A 24,269-nucleotide genomic window follows, 5' to 3' on the forward strand; every position below is an offset into this window, starting at 1 on the left:
ATTTATTTCCCCCAAATATCATAATTACAACACTCAGTTTTAGGCCATATTATGAAAAATTCAAAAAAAATAGTTTTCTAATAGTTACCTAATAATTTTATATCCTCTTTGTCCTTAAGTAAAAAGATACACCAACACAGTACATCCATATATCTAAATCTATTCGTATCCGTATTTCTATAGGTATGTGCCATGCTGGTAGATATATGAAAGATTTAAAATGTTAAAATGATTTGTTGTCACAATGACAGCTAGTGAACCATTTATTTCTGACTACCTGGGCATCACTAGTGCCGACAAGTAAGAGACAGCTTTTGCTGTTCAGAGACAGAAGAGACAAACAGTGTAGGATTTACCATTACTGAAGGATTCCCCCCTTATCCTCAGGTTTTGTATTGTCTTTCTTCTAACAATCCCACTTCTAGTGTGATTTTCTCATGTACATTCCTATATACTTTAAATGCTGTTAATACTGGTGATTTTGAGAGGAAAGTGACGCAGTATAAAACCATGCATTTGCTTAGTCTCATTTGGAGCTATGGAAATGCTTTTCCTACAATCGTCTTCTGTGAACGTTTTTTTTCTGTAAATTTTCACAAATTCCCTAAGGTTCATTCTCCTTTGGTGGAGTTAAACAGAGAAGTGACCGAAGTTTGCTCTTCATAAAATATTGGTAATATAGACCTACTTTTAGGCAGAAATAAAGGTTATTTTAAATGTTCTGTAGTCAGCAGAACTTTCTATCTTCTATCAATGATTCAATAATACTATGAAGTGTATGACTGACAGATCCAGAAAATGAATTGTGCATGGAAAGTTTACCAGTGGTGTTAATATACTTTATATTCATACCTTCCTTTCACAAGGACAAGATAACATTTAGAATTACAGGATAGTGATCTGAAGATACATGGAATTGTACACAGTTGTGCCCAGAGTACAGACAGCTCCATCAAATATGCACATGCCAACAAATCATGGCATCATGGCATAATTAGTAGTGGCAGAGTTGACAAACGACCAAAGAGCATGTGTTTAGGGGATAGGTTTGTTTCAGCACTGCAACAGAGCACTAACAACAGCTATCACAATAAACTGCTCAATGAAAGAAAAGGCTTGCAAGTCTGTCCTGAAGAAGAGAGGATTCAACTCTCTCAATTCTTCATGCTCACTAGAATTGGTTTGGGACGTGAACAACTGTTGCACATAAGGCAATTTTATTTTTTATTTTTTAAAGTCATACTTTAGAATATTTTTCTTTTGCTCAGTGCTGTTGTTCTGCAAGGATGGACAAATCAATGGACAATTAGACCTTTCAAAAAGCAGCAGTGTGACACAAGCCCTCGGTCTCACTGAGGAGGATGACAGTAATCCAGTATGTAATAAAGAAAAAAGACACTATCAGATCCTACCAAACAGACTGGCTTCATTGTCAGGCACTGTAATAAAACGGTGATCCACAACAGACAATGCAAGGTTGCTCTGTGCTCAGATTTCCCTACAGCACCTATTACTTCTACTAAAAAAACACCTTGAGAACAACACTGGAAATGACACATATCCACCGACACTTAATTGACTTTTCAGGTATGATGCCAAAACCAAGACTTCTATACATATCAGCAGCAGAAAATCAGGCTACAATCATTTAGGTCTTTGTGTTGTTGTTAAATGCTGCTTAATGATGCCTTCAAATGGTAGTCATCTGGTCTTACTTAGATCTAATTTTCTGTCTAAGAAAAGGAAATTTTAAAGCTTCAATCCAAAATATGCCAGTTGTTAAAATCTTTGCTGGATTGTCAGTCAAGATTGTCACTTACTTCCTGAGAGTATTCTTAGGTTTTTGTAGCATACACTGAGCACATAAGAAGATAAGACTATATTATGGGCTTCTGACTAATCCTGAAACTATCAACTTTAATTATAAAATGTAATACTTCATTTGTCTGTTTATCTTATCAGTAAAACCATTCATTTACCTTTCCCGTACACTTCCAAAAATATATCTATATATCTTTGTTATTCATGTCATAATAATAGCTTATAAACTGCACATAACAGCTTGAGGCATATTCTAGTTGCTGTGAGAAACACTCTCTATGGTGTGCTGTGATAAAAAGTAATAGATGTAGCATCTAATTTAAAAAAATATATAGAAGACTAAATTTAAATATATAAATTAATATTTCTGTGCACTATTCAAATTGCCTTGTTGTGACAGATGCAGCAAATTCAAGTAGTTTCACAGGCAAATGAAATTTTGAGAACTTGTCTTGCAAACTGTACAAATCAATTGAATTTTCCTGTAAAGACCATGTGCCAGAAACTGTGAATCTTCACTGTGTAAGACACAATTGCAACTACCATCTCAGACTATTTGCTTCTTCTGACAAGTACTTCAGGTTCCACCTTGAGGCTAAAAAAGGTAACTGAACCTACATAGGCAGTTTTATTGTGCTTAAAAAAAAACCCTCCCTTTTAAACAGAATAATCATACAAACAAAAGGGGTACCTTCAGGTTTTAATGCAGTGGATTTGGAAGGCTTTTATAACTAAAACCAGTATGAAATTCTCTCTGAATATTACACTGCAAACTGTAAAGATATCATGGAATTTCAGACTGTAAAACTAATTTAAATGCTTAATGGAAATATATCTCAAGAAATTAGTTGAGAAAATGAGTTAACATTAAAGAATTCTAATGTTTTTTGTATGATCAAGTAATTATGGCTTGATTGAGAAACATCAGGTGAAATTTTAACAGTTTTTTGTTTGTTTGTTTGTTTGTTTTTCTAAGTTAGCAACACTACTCCCTCCATTTTATTTATTTATTTATTTATTTTATGAAAAACATTAAACTTTCCAGCCTCACAGTCTAAGAAGAAACAATACAAAATCTACTGCTTCAGGTAATAGTTCTCAGTTCAATTCTTGATTTCAAATACCATTTTTTATCATGAATCAAAAATATTGGTCATTGAATATTGCTTCGTATTAAAAAATGAAAAATGGAAGAAAACTATGACAACTTCTGTTTATTTGAAAAGCTATTTCAGTTGAACAATAGCTATACCAAGCCAAGCTTGACAAGGTCAAGAATTTATTGACCTCATGTAACTAGCTCCCTCAGAGGTTTCTGCTATTAATGTTTTTACTGTAAAAAACACTCACTCACTTTGAGCACCTACACATAATTTAAGTTAACATATGTTATTACCAACTTCAGAGTAAACATACAGTACAAAATAAAAATAAGTAACAGCTAAATCTCACCACCTATCAATCCATTAGGAGAAAGCTTGCCTCATGGGTGAGCAGAGATCATTTAGAATTATTGAGGTTAAGAGATCATACATTCAATTCTAAATTATAAGTAGATAAGTAAGTCTGCAGTGGCAAATGTGAAGAGAAGTTCTTGGACAATGAATTTTTCCTTCCTAGTGGTTCACAGTTCTGTACATTGGAATGGGAATATGCATCGATCATCCTCCATTTAAAGTGGAGGATCATTCATTACCTGATTCATTACCTTTTACACTTTTATTCCCCAAGAAGTCACTGAGTGAAGCTACCAGAATGCAAGCTAAGGATCCTGACCTTGCTTTAAGTACACATCACAAATCAAAGCAAGAAAAACAGTGTAATAAACTATTGTTCAGAACTACCAGAAATTAAAGATCCAAAGATGAAAACCATTTTTAGACTATTTCCAACTTGTCCCATCTTTCTTCCACTTTGCTAATAATGTTAAGACTAAAGAGATCAAGAAGACCAACAGTCCATTTTTGCATTTTAGTATATCTAGCAGATGGGCACACAGCAGCTTTCTTCCCACTCCACCATACTACACAACTCCTACAACAGTCAATGTGTACAAACTTCCACTTGTTTATGAGAATAAAAACAGATAATTCTATAAGTTCAATTTTCTAAGCAGAATATTATTTCACAGAATAGTAAACATCTTTTAAAATAGTGATGCAGTGAGGTCACTAGGCGCATACTGAAGTTCTGATCATTGTTATTGTTTTAGTGAAAAAAGTAATATTTAATTACACTAGACAGACTTTTACAGTTTCAACTTATAAAATCTTCGTGTCTTAATAAAACTAAAAAGAAAAAAAGATTCTATAATGGAAGCATAAGCACAAAATTTAGCTAGCACACTATTAGTAAAAATTGTTATTCTCCTTTTTATTACTTCCTAAAATTTTAATTAGAACTCTATCAATCAAAGTAAAAGCCACAAGAGCTAAAAATAATGCCAAAAAGCTGCTTCAGTTTTTATTCACCATCTTGTATCTGTGAAAAGTAGTTACTCCTATCCAAGTGTGTTGCCTTTCATTTGTCACTACTGAGTTTCTTATAAGTTTTTCCAGATTTTTCATTCTATTATTATTTTTTTTTTTTTCAGATCATTGAAGTACACTTCAGGGAAAAAAATATAATAAAAGGAAGAAGGTTTATGAAGCTCATGATGATAGTATGTATGAGCCTGCCTTTAGGGCAGGTATTGTCGAAAAATACTTATTCATTTAGTCATAATGAACAATATAAGCCATTGAGAGAAAGTATCACATCTGGAAGAAAAACATGAAGCTGGCTTAAAAAGAAAAGAGTAGTATTACATCAAATATTCATTGTGACTAATTAGTATTCATTTCTAGTTTCTCCTAAGTAACAAAGGAACATGGCAAATGGAAAAAAAATATTACAGGAACAGCAATACTTAAAATATAGATGTCACTTAGCTCACCAAACTCATTATTATTTTTTTCTCAGGCTATAAACAGCATGCCAAGAAAAATAGTTCCTGTGTGTGGTCATTTCTATGCATTAATATATTTTATAATTTTCTGAGGAGCCATTTCAACACAATGCAACAAATGCTAGAGGCAACAGTAGGCTATTTATGATTTTTTCCAACTGAATAGCTTTACTATATGATTCCAATAACTGTCAGGTCTACCTAATAGCAGAAGAACTTTTCCATTTATTAAATTCTGCGTATTTCATTAATCTAGTACATGCTCTAGACTACCTTCAGTGCTACAGTTTGTTTTTCCCCCAAGATATCTAGTAGGGAACAGCATATCAAACTTGTTCCATTATTCACCCTAAGTCTGTAATCAACCGAATCTGTTATTTCCTTTGCAAAGGCATTTCAAATTGTTGGCATTTCATCTAAACCAGGGCACTAAGATTATTTTTATAAAGGTCTGCTGAGAAATTTCACTAATATTTGTTCAGCGGGCTAAAGTCTACTAGTTCCTGTCTCATGTCATCCTGCATTAATGCAGTTTTGGATTCTTCACGACCTCTTTGCTCCACAATACAGTACCATATTTCTTAGGAATCAAGAGAACACCAAAAATGAGAAAGTCATTCTAAGAAATCACTGGTAAAATGTTCCGGTGGTCTGCACACAAATTGAAAACCGCCATATGAAGAACTTTTTTCTACCTGTTTTGGCATCCCAGGATTATCCAAAGTTTTCAGTATGGCACACTGCTTCAATTAGTCATGATTTTTGATCATCACATTATTAAATGTTACATAACGTATTAGAGAACTTGCTGAGAAGCAGACTCTTCACAGCAGTCTGTGCTATCTATGTTATCCTTCACTAGCAGTCTATGCTATCTGTTTTATCCTTCACTAGCAGTCTATGCTACAATAATCAATCACAAAAGGTTCGCCCACAGGGTGCCAGGTTTTGGATGCTATAGGAAAGAATTGAGTGAAAAATTTTGAGAAAGTGGATATCAGACTGTCTTCAGCTGTTTTGATGTTCTTCACTGGAAAAACACTGTCTACCAGTTCACATGACTGCATTTCATACCTGGTTCCCAGACAAACTTCTTTTGTCCCAAACCCAGCTGGTGTGACAGCTTTTCAAATGAAAAGCCAACACAAATTTTAGGTTAACATATTTATCCCATGAACACAGTACTGATGTTTTTGCAACCTACTTCTCTATATTCTTGGCCTCAAGCCATGTTTACTTTTCAAGCTTTTATTTGCATATGTAGATGAACAGTGACATGAGGAGTTGACTGTCTCTAATATAGATATAAGAACAATTAAGTCACTACAGTTGCTTGAAGAAAACTCATTTTGCTGACACAATATATACCCATGAGGGATTCAGAATATGCTAATTAGTAATAAGACCATTTTGACTACAGAAGTTGCATTTCTGCTAGGAATACTTTCCAAGTCTAGGACATCTGTACTCTTAAAGCCACTTGCTTTCGTTTTCCCCTATTTGGCTTCCTATTTCTGCAGAAATGAGAGCACAGAAAATTTAAGCTTGCAAGTTTCAGATAAAGAAATTTGTAGGTGTGATAACAGATAAGAATGATCCACTTCACATGAAAGCTACATACAAATTTTGGGGATGAAAAAAGAGAACAAAATCAAATACGCAATACTTCCATTTCAAAGACAAAATACTTCCATTAACAGGACTGCAGATCATTGTGAAGTGCAAGGGTAAATAGAGATAATGAGACTTAGAACATCACTGACAGAAATTTGATTTTTAAATCAAACTAGACTCAAGAATCATACACTTTAATAGGTAAGTGTAATTGGGCAAAGGAAAAAAATAAATGCCGCTACAACAGTGTATATAAATTATAAAAGTGATTAAGTGGGTGGAGCTGTCCCTGGGTTGATACTGACTGCTCCGAGTTGTGGCTGAGAAGCATATATCATAGAAAGTTTCCTTTCCTCTTACCTAGCTGTGGATCAGCAATGTTCTTCATTCACACGAAGCATGCACTGTTCTCTTTAGCTCTTCTGTAGCTTCTTGGGAGGAACCGATTGGAATAGTTTTGATTCCTTAAATGTATGTAACACCATGGGGCCAGAAACAGGTTCCTAAAAAGGAAAGAACAAACACAAGAATATGTAACCCAAAGAAAGGGATATTGGAGTTATTCACATGTATAGCAAAGCATATCCCTGGTTGTCTACCATATTAGCAAACTATTGCCATTTAAGCTTCCATTCCTACTTCTGATTTTTGGTTTCATTAATATATGATATCTTACAATTTCCTCATTTAAGCTCAAGTCTGTATATGTGAAAGGAAATCTATATTGGTGATTTGAAGAGTATCTAATACTTTGTTTTCACATTCTTTCCTTTTGAAGTTCATAGCTGCAGAAGAAGAAATAAATGTTTACCAGATTCAGACAATAGCTACTGCTGAAAAATTAAGATTCTTCTTGAAAGCTACTGTCTTACCGATTTTAACGGTAGGTAAAAAGATGACGCAGACACTAGTGTTTCAAATTTAAGATATTCACTTATTAAAATTCAGGATCATTGGCTGAGGAATTGAACATTTACTAATGCAGGAAATGGTAAATAACTTAAAAAAGAAAAAAAAAAAAAGGAGAAAAAAACACAACACTTTGCATAAGTTTTGGTGAAAATGAGTCTTAAAGAGAAATAATCATTTTTTTTTCTTCCTTCAGCTTGGAAAATTATTAGCAATTATGGGCCATGAACATACAGATTTAATCTCTTATATAAAAATTATATGTTAGTGGAAAATATACTTTTTGTGCTTCTTTACATAGCAGTAAAATGCCAGCAGGCTTGAAAAATTCCCCACTTTCATTATGTTTTTAATTTGCGATATAATCAGTCTTGTCATTCCATCATTAGCCACAATTGTTTCACATTATAAAAAGTTAGCTCAAACATTTCACAAAGTTTGCTTGCAGTTGAAACTAAGAAAATGACAGTCAGTAAGCCTTTATTTTCTTCTTCTCATAATCTTTCAGAGCCAAGCAACTATCTAAGTGCCTAGGAGCTAGAATCCAAAGTAATTAATGGTTCTAAAGTAACAAAAGCTTTTTCCTAACAACTAAAATTACACAAAATTTGTCAGATCTTTCTCTCCATTCATTTCTCTTTAATCCGCAGGCACATAGCTCCCTGAATTAGTAGACTGATACACAAGTCAAAAAACATTGACAACTGTGTGTAGAGAGAATTGAATAATTTTTCATTTGCAAGAGCTAGAAACAGGTAGCCAGCAAACATCAACAGAATTCCAAATGTGTAGGTAATGTACAATACATAATCTATATATGAGTAACAGTTAGAAAGTTGCACAGGAAAGTGTAACTAACACAGTTACAGACAGTTAGACAAGAAAGTTAGATGAGATAGACTCCAGAAATAATTCTTAAAGTTCTAGTGGCTTACACAGCTCAATTCAGAATATTTTCCATGCAAAATAAAAATTGTGCTTTCAGAAATTCTTTTTTAGAAAGTCTTTAAATGTGAATTGACACTATGACGAACCTTGTCTAACTCTTCAAGCTATCTTCTAGCTGTACTTTCAACTAATCTCATTCCTTTGCATATTCTGAGTTTCTAGGGAAGTTTTAAATGTGGATCACACAAACTTGGATACAGCATCCAAAAGTCACATCTATTTTGTGATATATAACAAGTGAGAAAAGACACTGCCACTGGTAAAGGTGTGACTTTTTTTTTTTTTTTTTTTTTTAATTATCATACACCTATGCTTTACATATTTCTTATTTGTTCAGTTTGACATTCACCTTGCTTACACATTCCAACTGCTATTTGAGAAAAATTTTAGCCTGCCTATAACCAAGGAAAATATATCAAAACTGATCACACTCTGCATAGTGTGCTGCCAGTGATAGCTATAAACTATTATTTCCTCCTGTAAAATTCTACAGGTTACTGTGCTTGAACTAAGGGAATAATGGGTCATGAACCAAAATCAGTCATCACAGCTCACTTCCAGATCTTTCAGCAGGAGACTTATACAAAGTCGAGTTCTTTTCCTAATCATCTGCAATGTTTTTAGAAGATCTTGAAAAAAAAACTTAGGTGGCACATGCTGAAATGTTAACAATGAATGGAAAATGCATGGAAAAGACAGCCTTACAAATTTTCTAGAAGTAATTAACATTATCTGTAATTTTCCTCACCAAAATGAAGTCCTAAATAACCACATGACCAGTCAACTTTAACACTGACTGACAAAGGGATACAAATGAGAAAAACAGACTTTGGGAAGCATAGCAACAGAACTCAAAAAAGATTATAATCATTAAATATCCAGATGGTGCATTTACTGTTGCTTAGTTTTGGATCATGAATTAAGCACTAAAATCATAAAATCTTGATGATCTGCATATTTAAGGCTAATTTGTCTTTTCCAGCTGATCCTAATATCCACAAAAAAGTGAATGAAGATGTATTCTTTTGATTACATTTTTTCATCCTCATGTTAAGCTATTTCTTCAGGCTCGGACTTCAGTATTTGACTTCACTTTGGCTTACTTATAAAAATTACGATCTATTTCAATTTCAATTTATGAAAACAACAAGAAAAGCTCCTGAATTTTACTATATAACTCTTTAAAATATATTTTTTTCAGCTTCTCAGCAGCATGATATATAGCCACAAATACTACAAGTAAGCAAGACAGGTGAATGTAAATGAACCACCTGTGATTGGAAAGCCTGCTTATAGTACTAGCATTACTAGTTAGTAATGCTAACTGTTAGCAATTAGTTAATGTAGTTTAATGTTTTTAAATAGAATTTAATGTTTAAATAGCTTTTAAGTTATTTAAAATAATTCATTAAGAAAATTTACAGAAAGTAATTGTTCAGTCCTAGATTATACAGAAAAAAAAAAAAAAAAAAAAAAAAAAAAAAAAAAAAAGAACCTGTTTTTTTACTGGTAAAATTCTGGATACAAATCTCCTTCACAATCCTCTAAAGGATTCCAGATATAACAGCACAAGAAAGAAGTTCAATCCCATATAGAATCCTCAACAGCTGCATCTGGTTTTATGCCTATTTTATTCATCTTTTCTAGCATGATGTACAACTAAAACTTATACTTATTTTAATGTTCCATCTGTTTAGGCATATTCTATAACTGTTCTGTCTGATTATGCTGACACATAGATACTTCAGCTAGAAAAAAACTTAAGGACTAATCATAAAACACTATTATTTTTTGTAAATAAATTAACAGTTACTTGAATGGAGATGAAGACAGGCATCTGAATGAAAAATAGTTTTGCAATGTGATAGATATCCTACAAGTTGCCATTGTTTCTTTGTTGGATGCTTGCCATTATACTATTGACTTCTAGCACAAATATCTACATCTTCATCCGAAATTAGTCTTCAGCTCTAAAAGTTTCCCTTTTTAGTTAGAGGAAACCTTCTGGAAACTCTCTCCTATTCTTAGCTTCATGTAAGGTACTAATCTACTTTGTTGAGAGTATTTTCAATAATCTAATATATCCTACTATTAGCAAGACAGTTTTCTTTGCATGTTCTATATCCTTCCTGCATCAGTCTTGAAAATTTTATAGAAAACTGGAGTATCTAATACTATCTGCTGTAAATGGAACAATATCTGAATGAACATGAAATGGCACTCAAAAATATTATAAAGATCCTGACAACAGAAAAGAGTGAAAACCTTTACCTATTCCTATTCAGTTGTTAACAGAGATTGTTCTGAGGATATTTTAAAAAGTTTTTTAAATTGAATTTAAAACTCAGATTTTGTACGTTAAACTGTATTAGAAAATTTTAAATACACCTTCAGTAGATCTACGCACATACGCCTCCTTGTGGGAGCAGGACACTTATTCTGTCAGGACATTTATTATAAATAACACTCTATATATGTCCAAACAGCATAATGAATTAATGAAAATATTTATAGAACATATTTATAGAAATCAGGACTAATGTGCTGAAAATCCCACAAAGTAAGAAAAGATTTGTGAAATATTTATTGCACAATGAATGATTTACAAAAAACAAACAAACAAACAAAAAAACAAACTATCAAATTATTTTGTTCCATCTTTGTGTTGACACAGGAAGCATTACTATAAGTTTCCAGAGCAACTGGGATGTAACTGAGTAATCCAATTAATTCTGCAGTCATATCTTTCCCTGTGGTTGTGACATCCTGACGGCTATTACAGACACTTCTCCACTTTTTTCCAAAACCTTTCTGACAACTTCTTGGGTTTAGCCTACGGCAGTTTCTGTCTCTATGCTACTCTCTAAACCCATGGAGAATTTTGTCTCCAAAAACCAACAGTTATTGGGGGACAGTATGTCCCTTCTATTACTTCCCGGACTATAACACTGCAAATGACACAGCTATTTGCCACTATGAAGTCTGGAAAATATAGTTTGCTGTAAGTTTTTGTGCTTCAGGAAGACAGAGTCATCCCTACAAGAAGTTCACCATCTAAGCAACTTGCTAAATGATTTTAAATCTAAAATATTGTTTAATATCCTCATTTCTAGTTCACAGATGCTCTTTATTAATCACATAATTAAGATGTGATTAATTACATTTGTTTCTCAAGAATATCCAGGATTTTTTAAAACCACAAGGAAAATATAGAATTTTTAATATAAAAAAAGTAAAATAAAAGGTTTCCAATATAGTATCATAGCTACACAACATTTATTCAAGAAATTAGTAGTTTCCATCACTATTTATTATGCTTTTCATATTAAAAAAAGAATAACTAATTCCCACTCATTTCTTTGTTCCTAATAATCATTTATTTCTATCAGAGACTTAAGAACCAAAACCAAACACAGTATTTTCTTCTTTCAGACTCTTATACTCTGAAAGTAGCCTTTAATGAACCATATAATGCTAAATAAGGTTAAAAGACTGTCAATAATAATAATAAATTACAATACTTGTTTTTCAACTACTGAAAGCAAGCATCCATTTCCCATTTTCTTCCTGCCTTCTTCATACCAATAGATAATATCCTATTATTTGGCTTGTTTACTTCCTCACTAGTTATTTCACCTGTGGTGCATCAATTGACTTCAACAGCTTAATGTAGCCCTTAGCTGCTTACAAAATCTATGGAAGAGGAAGACTCCAAGACAGGTTAGAAAAGGAATAGCATGATGTGGTTGCTTAAAATAGAAAGATTAGACTGAGCAATCCAGGAGGTTTCTTCCAGTTTTAAATTTCAAAGCCAACCAACTAAAACTACTATCACATATTACTTCTCCATCACCTACCGATTATCAAAAAAAAAAAAACCAATAAAAAATCAAATCATTCTTTTCCTTCTGTCCTGACTAGGCTACCACAACATTATTGTTTTTTTTTTTTTTTTTTTTTTTTTGGTTGTTTTTCTTTTTTCTTTTTTTTTTTTTTTTCCCTTGAAAGAGGCTCTCTCTCATCACTTCACTTTCACCACATCCTAAAGCTCTATGCCTCTTTTATATCAGCTCTATTTTTTCTTTTACATTCAGTTGTAGTTTTTTCATTCTCTATTTAATCCTCTACTCTTCCCTTCTTGATTTATGTCAAGACTCTCTTTTATATTGCTTTTTAGCCTTTAAACCATTTTTTCCTCATTCTCATTTCTCTCCATTTATTGGTCCTCAGCCTTTGAAGGTTTCCTATGTCAACTGATTCTCTAAAGTCTCTCTCCATGCAACATAGCTATAGTGACCTTGTTCCACATAAACTCTTTATGAATCCATGTTTTTTCTTTTAAAAACACACTTAGAGTGCTTCATAAATAATTACATTTTTGTCTTTCAAAACTCATGTAAAATATCTCCAACGACAGCAAAAGCTGTAGATCACAAAGGCATTCCAAGGACTAGCTCACAGAAGTGAGATGCAAGGAAAGAAAGTCACTTTTTTCTCTTCATTTTTATTAAGGCTTATTTTTATTACACATGTACACACACAAAATTCAAATTGCATCTACAACAAAATTTAAAAACAGTTATAACCACAATGAGTTATATGCTGTATTACAGATGTAGGTTCTAGGCTGTTTCCTTCAGATGTGAGCCTGAATGGCCTTCAGATATGAGCCAAAATTTTCATTGCCAGTTCTGTTCAATCACAAGCACAAGATAAATCGAACCTAATTTTCCTCTCACCTATTTTTCAGTGAAAGGGAACAAGAAAACACTAAGGTGTATAATTCAATCAGATTTCATGTGCAAATAGAAAAATCTATGAGAAACTGTTCAAAACAGAACTGAACAGTTGTGTTTAGCTGAAGTCACAGTTGCTAGGGGTCAGTAATCCACACAGAAACTTGCTTTGGTTTCTGCAACAACATGGTTATTCTATTTAGATAATTGTATAGTAAATATAGTTTATATATAAGTTGGCACTCTACTATCCAGAGGCAAGTAAGGGAGAACATGTCTTACCTAGAAGGCTCTTTTTTTTTTTTTTTTTTACTCCTTCACTGGTTGAGTTGAGTGAAAGGACCCTTTATCACAACATAATACCAAGTCAACTAAAAAAAAATCTATAAAATTAGAAGTATAATGTGGTTGTGTTCCAACAGCAACAATCAGTCGATAGTAATTCTGTTAAACTCATCAAATCCTAACTCAGTTAAACCTGGAAACAGAGACATGAAACTAATGAAACAATTTAATATTTTCTCCTTGAATATCACCTATAGTCTTCACAAAACTAATAATACAAACCAAGCTATGGGTTATTTGAAAATTTTATGTTATCAGTACACTGTTTATTTTCCTCTTTTTATTAGTTAATAGTAATACCAGATAGAATTAACAGTAGATGCTTTTCTCTGTATTTGTTTTTAATCAGTAAAAATGAAATCCCTTCATCCTTTAAGAACTTCAGTAAGACATTTATTTACTTTTTTTGAATGTCTGCCTGTTACATGCCCCTGTGCAACTTGTGAAATATTGGGCCAGCCAGCATTGTGCCATACAAGCGTACTAATCCTCCAGAGGGGTATCATGGATGTTCAGAACACTAGACAAAATGACAGATTTTCACTTTTTTGTTTGTTTGTTTGTTTGTATGTTTTTGTTTTTGTTTTTTACCCTAGCTGACAACAGGAAACAGACTGTCCCCCTGTCCTGGTTTCAGCTAGGATATAGTAGGATAGAGTTAATTTTCCTCCTAGTATGTGCTGTGTTTTGGATTTAGGATGAGAATATCATTGAAAACATGCTGATGTTTTAATTGTTGCAGAGCAGTGCTTACACTGCTTGTGTAAGAACTTGTCAGCTTCTCACACTGCCCTGCCTGCTGGGTGGCATGAGGAGCTGGAAGGGGACAGAACCAGGACAGCTGATCCCAGGTGGCCAAAGGGATGTTGCATCCGATGTGGTGTCATGCTGAACGATTATATGGGATGGCTGGGGGGAGTGGGGTGGTGACCGCTGCTCAGGGACAGGCTGGGCATCAGTCAATCAGTCAGCAGGTGGTGAGCAACCGCACTGTGAATCACTTGACTTGTAAGTAAGTATTATTACTATTATTATTATTATTATTTATCTTTCTTTTCTGTCCTATTAAACTGTCTTTATCTCAACCCACAAGCTTTTGATATTCTTTTTCCCAATTCTCTCCGCTATCCCACTGGCGATGTATCTTGCAGTGAACACTGTGCTGCTGAGCTGCTTACCAGGTTAAGCGACAATACCCTCAAATTCCACTCTCTCTGACACTTTCAGAAATTTGATAAACAATAATTTGATCCATCATCAGTTATCAGCTCACAATATTTCATGTTATATCATAACTTCCTATATATCTTTACGCAAACTGTTGTGAAAAAGACAGGCAATTAATACCTAAAGCATCCACAGTATTTCTTGTCCACACCCCCCTCCCCCCCCCCCCCCCCCCCTCAGGTCAAGTATCGAAGCTCCATAAGCAAAACTTTTGTAGCTCAGACAATTGACTCTAGAACAAGGTAATTCTTTATTTTTTCACTAGTCATGATTAAATTATTAATTACACTGTTCAACAGACTCCATTTACTATTTTATTGCAATAGGGGCTTCTCTGGCTCTTCCAACAAGCTTTTGTTACAATTTCCTTTCTAGAATAATTCAGTAAATTATCACACATTTACCTGACTTGGATCATTTCCTTAACTCATCTGTTATTTCCCTGAAGACCACTTTTATACCCAGTGAATGTCAGTAATGTTCACTTACTGCACGGATGTCGTCGGTGCAACTCAAGCGTTCTTATGGCTAAATGAAAAAGTTGCAAAGAAATTACATATAATTCTTGCAGACAGACAGCCACAGTTTTTACTGATCGTAGCTATTGGATTGATATTGGTAAAATAAAATAAAACAAAATGTACTTTTCAAATTGTGTTTAAATACTGAGTTGCCACAATACTTCACAAAATACTTCTGTAGTAGAAGCACCTTTTCTGCAATTTTGCAAGACATTCAAAATCATCTCTCTCTCTAAGGTATAGAAAGTGATGTTACTGGTTTGAAAGGAAATAGAGTTTTAAAACAGCCAAGTGTCTTAAGTTGCACGTAAATTGGGTAGTTAGGCCTATCATTTTCAAAGAGTTTAAAGGAATTACATCTCCTCTTTCATGGGCTTTTATTACAGATGACTGACTAACTTCCAAAGACTATTTGAAAAAAAAAGCTTGAAAGAAGCTCAGTGTAAAAAGAAAATACGCTGTTTTTATTATTATTATTATTATTTTATTTTTTATTTTTTATTTTATTTTTTTTTTCCTTCGAGCAAGGCTTTCCAAAATTTGAGAGTCAGTTGCCAAGAAACATTCATGTCAGGAAATAATAAAGATTAGGGTTGGACTTGAGAAATTACTTTGGTTAAAGGTGGCATAGCAGTAAAAGACATGGTTGTTGTTGAAACCATGAAACAAATCTATACACACACACACACATATATATTGCGGTATTTCATAGAACTGCTTTCTGGCTTTGCCTGAAATTGGAAGATTTGTTCAGTAGCCAGATTCCACTCACCAGAGATCACCTTTGACCAAGTAGTCTATCTTGACCCACTGGAGTCTACTTCACAGAAGTTTCAGTGACAGAGAAAATGGCAGTGTACTTTGTCTCACGTGAAATGAATTCCTCAGTCTAAATTCAGCTTACAAACAAGTGAAGTACAGTGATTCAGACTGGAAGAGACTTGTCCAACAAAGAGAGACAGACTCCCATCAAGATCAACATTTAGTGGATATCAGGAGGCTAAGCATTTACCATATAAATTCCTTAAAGTAAAATTAAAAGAAAATTCTTCACAGAGAAAGTCACCAGTCTCCAGTTCCTTGCTCATCTGAAAAAAAATTTCAAAACCAAAGGAGGTCATTAGGAACAGTACAGCAGATTTTTATTTAGGGAAGCAATGAAAAAACTGCACAAAACACAGGAAGTTTCCTGATTTCTAATTTCTGTATATTTAGCCATGGGTTATGGTTAAACCAAATGAAAACAAATACAACAATAAGGAAAGGTTTTCTTGGGTAGAGAGCACTGTCTAGCTCATACCCACAGCAGTGAGACAAATAAAGAATTTACACCTAATTTTCTAATCCAAGAATTACGTACCATTGAGTTCTAATACATGTCAGAATGGTGTTAAAAAGATGTGAGATTTAGCACTAATCTATTTTGGAGCTTCTGCTGTTTCACAAAGACACTGAACCTCTCCTTCTCAACTCCAAACAGCAGTGGGCACATGAGTTTGGGGGTATAGTAATTACTGAATATCCTGCTTTTAGATTTTATTTGTATTTTAAATTGAAGCTACACATACTTAAAATACTGCATTATGGGTCTAGTAAACTCGTATGAATCCCACAAGAATTGGCAAACTTTAAAACTATTCATTTCCTGTTTTTGCCTTTCATAAAGGATTGCATGCAGATATCAAGGCTCTTTGAGGCTTTGCCCAATGGGAAATATAAAAACATGAGAAGAAAATCCAATACAACTCAGTTTACAAGGCTTTTGGTTATCACTGCAATAAATAAGTGTGAATTTGGGAGGGGAAAAAAATCCATCCGCCAGCTTTCACACTGATTCCTCTCCTAAAAAGTTACTCTTCATGTTATCTATGCTATCATTAATACTGTTTTTGTTTGTTTGTTTGTTTGTTTTTTCCCATTACTAAACCATGCTAAACCACAAACCAAGGCTCCAGTGTGTGAAACAGGAAGAAACACAAAATAAAGGTATGATATAAATATATATATCAAATGCAATTAAAATAAACAGAATTGTTGATAGAAAAATCTTTTTTTTTTTAATTTTCCTGGTCAGCAGAGTTTTGCAGGGCATGACTATTGATTTTGATTGCATATTAAATCAGTAAATAACAACAATTTTCAGAAAGCAAACCTGACTAAACAATGCTAAAACTATGATTTAATATCCTAGCAAGTTTTGATTTACTTATTATCCCTGAATTTTCCCACCCAACTTTGGAGTGAAGTTCTACTACAACATTCCATTCCACACACCTAACAGCAATCCAGCTGTAGGCAAGAAAATCTCAGAAAAATAATCCTTGAATGTATCTGAAGTGAACAGTAGTCATACCCATGATACTTGTAGAATTAAAGTAGAACCCCACAATGAAGAAGCCATAGCTACAGGTTGCCAAGAGAAGCTGTGGATTCCCCACCCCTGTAAACATTCAAGGCCAAGCTGAATGGAGCTTAGAGCAACCTGGTCTGGTGGGAGGTGTCCCTGTGCAGGGCAGGAATGCTGGAGCTAGATGATCTCTAAGGTGCATTCCAACCTAAACCATTCTATGGTTCTATGATTTTAATCATCTGTACTAGTCAATTTATCAGCATTAAAACTTTTTTTTTCTTTTTTTTTTCTTTTTTTTAATTCTCCATGAATTAATTCAACAACTGAGACCTTTGGTTTAAAATCCTATTTCACCTGCTTAAAGCAGGGTAAATTTGAATGTTCACTCAATGGGGTGTATGAACCTCATGCCTACAGCATGGGTGCAAAAATGATAAGGGACGGTTGAGAGGACTTTCTGATTCCAAGGCATTCTGGAAGAAATTATCTAAATGAAAGCACTGACACTAAATAGCTAGAAAATTTTGGAAGTTCATCACTTTCCACTGGAGTCCGTCAATATCCTCATACATAAGGAGCCAGTTCCCTGTAAAGTTGGTGCTCTACTTGCTGCTGCATGTGAATCTTTAGGACTGATACAATTACCAAACAAGTGTATTCGGTATCAAAGGTATGCTTATTCCACTTAGCTTTTCTTCATTTAGCTCTAACAATGCTTAAATTATATTTAGGGTCACAAAGTAAGTCTATTCCTAAAAGATACTATCAATCCTTGAGTTTTAGGCCTCAGAGTTACAGTTAGCCTTTCAAAATAAATTCATTATGTAACAGACTTAAAGATATAACCTCTGTGTTGAACAGTAGATTCAACATCAGGAAATTGATCTAATTAGCTATATAAGGCAGGCAGGATTAGGAATGGTCAGGTAGATCAACGACCCATATACTGGTTCTCTGTAAATTGATTTGAAGCATATTCTTTTTAAAACAAGTTCAACAAGTTGCCGGGTCCTGCACCTGGGGCGCAACAACCCCAAGCAGAGCTACAGGCTGGGAGATGAGTGGTTGGAAAGCTGCCTGGCAGAGAAGGACCTGGCAGTGATGGTTGACAGTCAGCTGAATATGAGCCAACAGTGTGCTCAGGTGGCCAAGAAGGCCAACAGCATCCTGGCTTGCATGAGAAGCAGTGTGGCCAGCAGGTCTAGGGAAGTGATTGTCCCCCTGTACTCGGCTCTGGTGAGGCCACACCTTGAGTACTGTGTTCAGTTTTGGGCCCCTCGCTACAAGAAGGACATGGAGGTGCTCTAGCGAGTCCAGAGAAGGGCGAAGAAGCTGGTGAGGAGCCTGGAGAAAAAGTCCTATGAGGAGCAGCTGAGGGAACTGGGCTTGTTCAGCCTGGAGAAAAGGAGGCTCGGGGGCGACCTTATCGCTCTCTATGGGTACCTCAAGGGAGGCTGTAGCGAGGTGGGGGTTGGTCTGTTCTCCCACGTGCCTGGTGACAGGACAAGGGGGAATGGGCTAAAGTTGCACCATGGGACTTTTAGGTTGGATGTTAGGAAGAACTTCTCTACCGAAAAGGTTGTTAGACATTGGAACAGGCTGCCCAGGGAAGTGGTGGAGTCACCATCCCTGGAAGTCTTTAAAAGACGTTTAGATGTAGAGCTTAGGGATATGGTTTAGTGGGGACTGTTAGTGTTAGGTCAGAGGTTGGACTCGATGATCTTGAGGTCTCTTCCAACCTAGAAATTCTGTGATTCTGTGAAATATTCTTTCACAGAAATCCAGTAAGAGACAATTGATTTACTTTGGCCTCGCACGGGCCGCTCCATCACAGAGCTTTGCCGAGGTCACAGTGGCCACCACCGGCCCCGCCCTTGCCCCGGGCCCTATAAAAGGAGCCCCCCTGCAACTGGCCTGCCACTTGCTCAGCGATTTGGTCTTCTGAAAGCCATTGGCTGAAGGAAGGCCAGAGTTAGGAGCAAAGTGAGAGAGAGGCGAGCAGCAGCCCTTCTCAGTGTGAGGATTAGAAATTGTTCCTGGGACCACTGAGAAGGATGCCGGCTTCTGAGAGAATGCGCCATGGGTCGCGGGCCAGTGCCTCCAGCACAAGAAACAGCAGTGCCCAGGAGGTGTCTGGTGCCCGGCCCAGAGGCTATTATGATAAATATCATTGGCGCCAAAGCGATGTGGGGAGCAGACCGGCCCCTCTGATGGACACTAGCAGCAGGCCTGGGCCTAGCCGGAGGTCCAGTGATGACAGCAAAGATGGAGAGCGTGGGTTGGAGGGCCACAGGAATCGGAGCCGTGCCCAGCGGACGGAATATGATGCAGGACCCAGCCGTGGCCAACCGTCTGATGACAGCAGGAACTCCGTGAATGAAAATCAAGCGGAGAACGGAATGGACCCCAGGCACGGAACTGGGAGGCGTCCTGGTGCGGCACCGTGGCCAGAAAATATGCCCAATGGAAGGCAGCCTGTGTGGGCAGTCCCTGCCAGGGACTGGCTCGTCCTCCAAGCCGCAGAGCCCATGGAGGTGGGTCCACAAGATGAAGAAGAACCGATGGAAGTGGACCCACCTCGGCCTCAACAAACATGGGACTCCCCTGGCAGCTCTCTGAAAAGCATCATCAAGGAGCACCGGCAGCTGTGCAGAAGGGCTCGGCAAGCTCCCTATTCCACATCGCCCAGGCTCCACTCCAGGCATTAGCCTGGAGCCACCTGGCAATAAAGACCTTTGCCAATTCTCAGGGGTTGTGTGAGTGCTTCTTTCCCATCCGCCAGGCCTTGTGCGAGAGGTGGCAGCCCTTCTGCGCAGAGCCTCGAGGAAGAGCACAAGAGAGGCCCCAGCTCCCTTTGGGTTGCTGCGCTGGGGTGACAGGAGGAGTCCCCAGGAACCACCATGCGCCTTTAACATTTGTAAAAATAAACCGAGGGGTGAAAATACTAGTGTGTGAGTGATTATAGGTGGCTAATTTCTTATATTAGGAGTGAGTTTCTATAACTGAGTAATTGGTAATGACAGACGTGGAGAAGGCTGAGGTACTCAGCAACTTCTTTACCTCTGTGTGCACTGGTAGATGGGCTTCCCACATCTTTCATTTCCCTGAACCCATAGATGGAGGCTGGGGGAGCAGAGTCCCAGCCACTGTAAGCGAAGAGCAGGTTCGAGACCAGCTGATGAATCCAAAGAGGTACAGGTCTACGGGACCTGATGAGCAGAATCCCAGGGTCCTGAGGGAACAGGCTGATGGAGTTGCCAAGCCTCCCTCCATCACAGCAAAAAAGTCCTGGTAGTGGGGTGATGTCACTGGGGAGTGGAAAAATGGAAACATCATGCCCCTGCTCCTCAAGAATTAAAGAATTGAACAAAGAGCACTGCTCTTCAACAAGTAAAACAATTAGGAGACATTACTTCTCAGAAGAGCAGTCAGGCACTGGGACAGGTTGCCCAGGGAGGAGGTGGCGTCACCGCCCTGGGGGTGTTCAAGGAAAGGTTGGACGTGGTGCTTAGGGACATGGTTTAGTGGGTGACATTGGTGGTAGGGTGATGGTTGGACCAGATGATCTTGAAGGTCTTTTCCAACCTTATTTATTCTATGATTCCATAGTTTCATTTCCAAGTTAGTGGAATTATTTTTCAATTGGAATAAACAGGAGAAAAAAAATAAAAAGGACTTTCTTGCTCTGACTGTGAGTGTCCTAAAACCCCTCTCTGTTCCTGGGGTTTCCAGCAGGGCAAGGGATTTACGGGATGGTGTCTCAGTTATCTGCAGAGCAAGAAAATTGGAATTTGGCTCTTTTCTTTGAAACTATAGCTGTCTTTTCCTTCTGTGTGTCATGAAATGTGCCATATGGAACATGCTTTGGGAGACTGATTTAAGTGTTGGTGAGTGACTTGGTTCAGATAAGTTGATTTGAGTTTTAGGTGTTTTTCACACTTCAGGTTGAGTGCCCAGGTCTTTTTGATTATTTTGAGCAATCTAGAAACAGAAGCATTGCTGCCACTGATAGCCATGAGATTCTTTGGGCATCGGAAATGATACTGCAACATGCTGGACCTTAGAAAAAACAGGAAAGAAAGAAGAGTGCGTAGTGTCTTATCCCCCAAAAACAGAAGGCTTTATTACCGTGGCTGTCTTATTTTCAAAGACTCTTGTAATATTAACATATACCAGGAAATAAACTAGGGTTGCTACAGAATGTAAGGATTTATCTTAACTGATGCTCTATCTTATCACAAATAAAATTTGCAAAAATAAGGGGGGTGAGGGGGAACATGAAGGGTAGAGGTTAAGCAAGTATAAAGTAACATCCTTTTCGTTGGCTGCCTGCCAGTTCGTACCCACTGAAGATATGGCCCAACTTGCCTCTAGTCTGTTTTCCATGTTACAGGGGAGCCAACTTTCCTCCCTTAGTCTGGTTTACCTTTTACTTCATGTAGTGTTTCCTGCGTTACCCAGTGAAGTGTAATTGTAATTTGAGTCTTAAATTTGAGTCTTGATGTTTGAGTCTTAAATGGAGGCATGGAAAGAAGTGTTAAGAGCAGTGTAAACAGCTTTACCCTAGCCCCGTGAAATCTGAGGGCATAATTTACCCTTTAAATTTTTATATTTGCTTAGGAGAAGCCTTTAGCTGTATGCATAGTAAAGCGTTTTCCCCATGCTATTGTTGGATCACGATGTCACTACAAGTTGATAGGTAGGTAAGATGACCTGAGCCTGGATTTCTACTGTGGAGCTTACAATATGTGACTGCTTAATTGAGTTCTTTTAGTTGTTTCTTTGCCGAATTTCAAGAGCAAATTAGTACTTCTCAGTAGAAAGTAACCTGGTCTTCTACATGAACTGTTTACATCTGAAAGCTTTACAGGGCACAACTTGGACAACTTGGATGCCTAAAGCGTGACAGAACAGAACCAACCACCTCTAGTCTCCTGGAGAATCTCCCTAAGGATAGGGCACCTCTACTCTTAGAATCCAAATCATTTAGCTTGGAGAAGACCCTTAAGATCATCAAGGCCAACCATCTGCCTAACACTACCAAGTCCACTGCTAAACCATGCCTGAACTTCTTTACCGAAAGGGTTGTTAAGCATTGGAACGGGCTGCCCAGGGAAGTGGTTGAGTCACCATCCCTGGAGGTCTTTAAAAGATGTTTAGATATAGAGCTTAGGGATATGGCTTAGTGGAGGACTTGTTAGTGTTAGGTCAGAGGTTGGACTCGATGATCTTGAGGTCTCTTCCAACATAAAAATTCTGTGATTCTGTAAAACATATATGTTGATAGTCCTTTTTCTGGCAATGATCACAAAATTCCATGAAAGCCAGTACCATCTGTAATAGAAAGAAGGTATTATACTCTGTGCAGCATTAGAGATTTTTCTTAATAATATCAGGATTTTCTGATTTAAAAGGGGATTCTTTTTCTCATTATTAAATTATTCCCATTTTTCCAACACTAGTAGGTCTAATTTTCACTTTACTTGCAGAGAAAAATGTATTTTCCTTGATAAAGACAAACAAAATTATCAATCCAATGCTACAAAACAGGCATTTCTCTCCAAACACGTACTATTCTGACCATATCCAGAAGACCTTTTTTTTTTTTGTATTTTTTTCCCCACCTGATTGTGCCTTTAACAGCAGCAATATTTTTCAGTGAATTCAAGTCATTGTTGATACCTTTGTTATTAATATAGGAATATCAATAACATTCTTTCCCCCATTTTTTGCCAGTTGATTCTCCTCACTTTCTTGTCATTGTGCTCTTTAAAAACATTAATCAATATAAGCTAGAGAAAAATAAAACTTTACCTTGTTTTCTACATCGTTTTCTTGTACTTCATTAAGTCATAGTGAAAAATATGCTAAAGTTGCAAGTATGGAAAACAAAACAAACCAAAAACAAAAACCAGTTGTGTTTTAAATGTAGGTGTCATTTAGACAAAGAGCACTAGGTGGACAAATTCACTTAAAAAGATCTTTCTCACCAGGTATAGAAATGTCACTACCCCAGCTATGATGCACTGCAGCATCTACTGGTACTCTGAAGCATCAGTCAGGAAAAGTATACTTTGTCTGTCAAAGTCAGCTTCCTGTGCTCAAGCTTATCTGGAAAATATGTCATGTATTCTTTTCCTTTTCTGTTTTGAATTACATATCCAGTGTCTCATTTGTAAAGCACTGTTCTGAAGTTCTGACTGCTTTGAAGATTTTTCTTAATTCTAGGCTGACTCAGAGCTTCCTGCGGTAAGGACTGCAACGTTTAATCAGCAGTCAGCTGTCAAGCCTTGTCAGGAGTAAAGCACAGCACTTTTAGCTAACTGCATCTTTGTTAAGTCTGCCTCAGCTTTTGAACTGCTTCGTTCAAACTGGACACTTTTAACAAGCATGTTAATATCTACCCCCTCATGAATCTTTTGTTGGATTAGTCTGAAACCAGCTATGGCATAAAAAGGAAGAGAGCAAGCTACATAATTTGATGACATTAGTGAATTTTCCCAGAGGCCCAAAGGGTGAGCTGAGTGTCCTTCAGCTAAGAACATGAGGAGCAGCCAACTTCAGTGTGACTAAACCTCCTCACCTGCCTTGTCACTTTTTGTCAACAGATACTAAGAAATTGGCTATTAGGTCTTTACTTCCTCAGAAGTGAAAATTTTAAATTAGTCTTTAAACTCCATCCATATTCCTCTTTACTAGGGAAACATGTCCTACCCTAACGATTGGCATCAGGCATACTCTGTCAGCTTTATAAAACTGGTTTGTTAAATTTCACTGTACCCAGTTTCATGATCATCCCAGCTTTTTCACTAATTCTAGTGCTACAGAGTGTCTATTTCATACTAACAAGT

General features: G+C 36.5%; 1 long non-coding RNA gene across 2 annotated transcripts in view; it reads right to left on the reverse strand.

Moving 5' to 3' along the window:
• Window positions 1-24,269, reverse strand: part of LOC311440962 — a 252,668-nt gene that overhangs the window by 163,876 nt on the left and 64,523 nt on the right. For both annotated transcript variants that reach the window (XR_014695677.1, XR_014695678.1), the window contains exon 2: window positions 6,743-6,885. This is a non-coding gene — a long non-coding RNA (uncharacterized lncRNA). The remainder of the gene's footprint in view (window positions 1-6,742; window positions 6,886-24,269) is intronic.

This window comes from Aythya ferina, assembly GCF_964211825.1.
Source record: "Aythya ferina genome assembly, chromosome: 8".
NCBI lineage: Eukaryota > Metazoa > Chordata > Aves > Anseriformes > Anatidae > Aythya > Aythya ferina.